Source organism: Sminthopsis crassicaudata, chromosome 3, assembly GCF_048593235.1.
Source record: "Sminthopsis crassicaudata isolate SCR6 chromosome 3, ASM4859323v1, whole genome shotgun sequence".
In the NCBI taxonomy this organism is placed as follows: domain Eukaryota; kingdom Metazoa; phylum Chordata; class Mammalia; order Dasyuromorphia; family Dasyuridae; genus Sminthopsis; species Sminthopsis crassicaudata.
In genome coordinates, this window is record NC_133619.1 from 88,799,073 (window position 1) to 88,804,942 (window position 5,870).

A 5,870-nucleotide genomic window follows, 5' to 3' on the forward strand; every position below is an offset into this window, starting at 1 on the left:
GAGAAGAGCAGTAAATAGGAGAGAAAATAAATGCTTAGTAATTGAAAAAAAGATTTAAAAATAAACTCAATTGATTAAGTTTTATATTCTAACCTTTGGACCATAAAGATCCTTTGGATCTATGCACTAATCTGTTAGATTATGATTATGTAGAATAAATTTAATAAACCTTTTATACTAATTACTTACTCTGAAGTTGTTTATTTTTCACTCAGGTCAGTCACTGTTCAGCCTAGGTTCCAACAGCCTGTTTCAGTGAAAAGTCTTTTTTCATACTGCTATGGTTGTTTATGTGTATCTACAAACAAATCTCAAATTCATCCTGTTAAAAATTAAAAATGGTAATATTTAATCCAGACTCTTCCATCACAACTCTAGCATGGGGAAACTTTTCTTTTTCAAGCTTCAATGATTACATGTTTTAGATAATTACTATTTAAAAGTGTCCTGACTGCCTCTCATTTGTACCACCAGGTTCCTAAAAAATCTTCCTGTTTAGAGTTTTTCTCTCTGATCCCTCTTCCACACATGCCAAAGTCTCAAGGTCCAGTGGTTAGCCCCTCACCCATACGATTACCTACACTCTCCTTTGATTGACCATCCCCCACCAAATAGTTTTTATTTTTTCCAATTAAATGTAAAAATAGCTTCCAACATTTACGTTTATAAGATTTTGATTTCCATTTTTATTCTATCTTCCCATCCCCAAGTTATCAAGCATTGATTGGCCTTGAAAGTCCTTCACAATCAATATTTGGATAGTTTGCAAAGGCTTGGGCTAAGCTGTGTATGTTGAGGTGATTCTAAAAAGTAAAACTGTACAAGGGAGTGATAAAAAAGGGTAATTATTTCATATAAATAAGACATGAAAAGAACTGATATGGAAGAATCAAGTGTGTGAGGAGGGCTGGTGTTAGAATTGTACTCTCATTGGAAATAGGCAAAAAAGAGAACAGAATCTTCTAAATTTAGAAAGAAATAAGAGGGTAAAAGGATAGGCTAAGGGAAGGGCTCTTAGAGTAGTAGGCAGAAATAAATTAGACTTATGAGGAGGGATAAAGGCAAATAGAGAAAAGAGAGCAAGGAAAAACAGGATGAAGAAAAATAGACAATAATTAAAACTTAAGAGTAAATAGGATGAAGTTACCCATAAAAGAGAAATAACACAACTATCTGGCACTGGCTAAGAAATGGAGTGATGAATTAGTGGAACAGAGCAGACATACAATATGTGGTAGCAAGTTTGTATTTGATAAAGGTAAAAATTTAAGTTTTGGGAATAAAAATTATTTGGCAAAAAATTATTGGGAAAGTGAAAAGCAGTCTGAAAGATTTGTGCATAAACCAATGTATTAAACTATATACCAAGATAAGGTCAAAATACATACATGATCTATATATAAAGGGAGATATCACAAGAAAATTAGAACATATTATCAGTCTAATGGATAAGAGAATAATATGCCTAGAAATAAGAGACAGCATTGTTGAAGTTTAAAATAAATAATTTTATTTTAAATTAAAATTTCTTGTACAAATAAAACCAATGTAGCCAAGATTAGAAGGAAAGCAGAAAACTGGAGTGGGGGGGGGGAACTTTCATAAACAATCTCTCATAGAGGTCTCATTCCTCAAATATGGCTTAGTCAAATTTATAAGAATACAAGTATACCTGAATTGATGGTCAAAGGATATGAAGTTTTTCAATGAAGTAATGAAGACTAAATATAATTATATGAGAAAAATGCTCTAAATCATTCTTGAATAGAAAAAATGAAAATTAAAATAACTTTGAGATATCAACTTTTACTTATCAGAATGGTTAAAAATGATAGCTACTAAACAAAACCAATGAAGCAAAGATTGGAAGGGAAGCAGAAAACTGGGAAAATATTTTTATATTCCAGGATGCTAATAAAGGCATTATTTCTAAAATATATATTGATCCAAATTTAAAAGCATACAAGCCATTCTCCAATTGATAAATGATCAAAAGACATAAATAGACAATTTTCAGATAAATTAATAGTCATTTTTAGTCAAATGAAAAAATGTTCTAATGTTTAGAAGAACTGCACATATTTAACCTATGTTGGATTGAATGCTATTTAGGGGAGAAGGTGGCGGGGGGAAGGGAGGAAAAATTTGGAACACAGGTTTTTGCAGGGTAGGTATTGAAGACTGCCTGTATTTTGAAAATAATATTTTAAAAATAACGAAACCCACTGGCACGTAAAAATTTTTTTTACTATTTTTATATGACCAAAAGGACTTCATATTTGCATTTTAGATTACAGTACTTTTTAAAAAAATGATAGATGCTCAATTGGTGAATCTGTCCCAGATATGATAAAATAAATGATTTAGAACAAGGTTCTTTTCAAATAATGGTTGATTTAAAAAAACAAAGAAATATTTTAATCTATGGAGATGCTATCCACCTCCAAAGGAAAAAAAACTGACAAATAAAAATATGCATAGTATGGTCTTATTTATGTATACATACAGAAAATTTGGAGTTTTTTTCAAGGGGAGGGAGGAAAAAAATAAAAGTAAAAAGTGCACAGCAGAAGACAAAAGAACATCTCAAAGCATAGAAAAGGTTGGATTGTTTTGAAAACATGTAGGATTTGCCACATAGGTTTTTATGAAATGGAAATTTTTTTTCCTTTTTTCTTTTTGTATCCAAGTTTAAAATGAATAAAAAATGAAAACTACCTTTCAACTCATTCCATACATTATTCAGTTCAGCTAACTGGCTTTCTGGCTGCTGTTGATTTCATTTACCATACTCATACCTTTGTTCAAGTTGGCTCTGAGAGGTTTAAATCATTCCCTTTTCACTTGTTTTTAGAATCCATGGCTTTTTTCAAAACTAGCTCAAACCACTTCTTTTGTTGATCCTCTCCGCTAGTATTTTCCCACTGATGCTATACCAGAATTATTTGTACACATATCATGGTTATGTACATGTTGTTTCCTATCAATAGAATATAAGCTCTCTGAGAGGAGCATCTTTTATATATTTTTTCTAAATGCCTAATAGACCTGATACATAGTAGGTGCTTAATAAATATTTGTTCCCTGATTAACTTACTCAAAATATACTAGAATGCTGCTTGGTCTTCTAGGGAATCTCTGTGGTCTGGCAGTGAGCCAATGTATACAATAAGCACAGATCAATAATACTTGGGACCTATGGGACTCCTCCAAAGACCTTATAATTCTGAAAAGGAAAAGATTCTGCCCCAGAGAGTCCTTTCAGCAAAAACTCAAACTACTGAAAAAAATAAAGCTTCTGAAAAGAGCAAAGAATTAGTGAATAGATTGGGAAGACATTCTAGAAAGGGAGAGAACCCTTTGAGCAACAATGAAATGGGAATAGTATCTGTCATCAAAATTGAATATTTTCTGAGGAAAGGATGAGGCAATAGAGGTGTCTGTCTTTGCCAGTTGACAGAGGGCCTCAATGCTGGGCAATAATTTTGATTTGATATCCTAGGGGCTCTTGGGATATGTGGCAGATGTGTGAAGATGATTGTTTTGGTGTTTTTGTGGTAGCTGTATTTGAGAACAGTTGGGTGCTATTATGACAATTCGTTAGAGAAATAATGAGACTTTGGACTACAGTGGTGAAATTATGAAAATAGAAAGGAAGAATGAGTTGACAGAAATAAAAACATTCCTTATTTTTAAATCATTTTTTTTCTCTACCAATGAAGTCACTAATACACTAATTGTAACTATAAAAATGGAATTTCCTTCAGACAATTTCAGTGTAAAAGGATTACAGAATATTCTTTAATTACAGAGAAAGTACACAGATGCTTTAACACAAACTAATAGGTATTTTCTTTGTAATGAAGATATTTCAATCCCTGGTAAAGGAATTAGAAATCATCATGAATTTAAACAATTACAACAAAAATAATAACTAACGATTATAACAAAAAATAATGGCTAACATTCTTATAGTATTTGAAGATATGTAAAGCCCATTATACATCTCTGCCCTGTGAGGTAGATGCTGTGTTCTCATCCTCACTTTATAGTTGAGGAGGTGGAAGTTGTCTAAGTGCAGTAACTTGTCTAGTACACAGCTAATTCATGTCTGAGGGAGGATTCAAACTCAGCAGTGTAGCCATGGTGCTACCCAGTTGCCCCTAAAGGTAACCCTAACAATAGATAACTGACAAATAAAAAACATAACCTTTGAAAACAAAAGAGAATTAAGTGAAGCCTCGATTTCTTTAAATTGGCAACCATTTGATATGAATTAACTATTGGTGGTATTTGTTTAAAATACCCAAATAAAGATGAAAACAAATTGGATCTTTCTAATACTTCTCTTTTAATCCTAACAGATAATTTGTAGGATTTGATTGAGTGAAACAATGTTTAATACTCAGAAAAAGTTATGTCTGAATGAAGCTTAAGGTCATTTTCTTTAGGGTAAGGAGTTTTGCCACATTTAACTTTTAAAAAAGTCATGGTCCTCAGATAGTAAAGAGTAAATTAAAATGGGGAGGGGGGATTATGACTAAGTATAGAAATGATGTGTTGCAATTGCAACAACTGCTGATCATTAAGTGGTAAAGACCTTTTAGAGATCTACCCAGATGTCACCGAACAATATAAATAGAATGCTACTGAAGTCTGAATCTATTATTGGTCCAATTGGGTGAAGAGGCAAAGACCAAAATGGATTAATTACTCTGCCATGAGAGGCAGACTATGGAAAGCTCTAAAATGCTTTTTGATGTTTAGAAAATATCATAAGAAAAACCATAAAAATGTTAACTAAATGGGAATAGTCATCAAGGATATATTTATAAGATCTGCATTAAAAAGACAAAATCAGTACTTTATTCATGCTTTTATCAAGTTTTAAAAACAAGCTAGTGTTTAATTCACAAATATACTGCCAATCTGAAAGAAAAAAATTCATTTTAGGAACTTAAATACTGTAGAATTCATTGAAATTGTAACTTGAAAGGGTTTAGAGAGTGAAAAGAACCTACTCCACAAAGCATTAAATGGGAAAATTCCACTAGTTACAAAAATTAACCAGAAAAAAATGTTTCCCATTTGCCTAAGCCAATACTGAATATTTTTCCCTGAAAGTTAATGGTTATCTTCTAAAAGTGTCTTATTTAAAATCACTATATGAAAAAATAAGAGATTTGTCCCCAAAATCTTAGTGTAGTTTACAGGTTTATTTACTATCTTTTAATCGATAGCTATCAACATCAAGTCACTCAAATTTAAAAACTGCAATAAGATTTTTGGGATGTCCTATACAGGGTTTAAAGCCCATAAGTGCCCTTTTTAGAGTCTTCCATTTTTACTATATTGTAGTTCACACAAGATTGGTATCCAGAATATTCATTAGAACATCATTAGACACCAAGAAAGGAATGGTTATGAAGGTCATAATCATATGAAGGATTTTTCATTTCATCTTTTGACCTTTAATCCACACTAAATTAAGAGTCCTGATGTAGCTAGGAGTCACATTAAATTTAGCTCTTGGTCCTTATATTCAGTTATGTCCAGTAATGTAACTTATTCTATATTAGCCTGTTGACATCATATTCAGAATAATTTCCTCTGGGACCTGAAGCTCTTATACCACAGAACTGTTACTATTTCTTAGTTAAAAGTCAGTTATCATTGTGCAAGAAAGTAGTATTTTCAGACAAAATAATAGAGTATTCTCATGTATGAGAATGGAAGAGCCAATTTTCTTTTCACGTATTATAAATAGCAGATACATAGCATCTTGAATTATAAGGACATAATTAAGAAATTTAAGATAATGAATACAATATGCAACATAAATGACTCCCATTTTAAGAACAAAAATAATA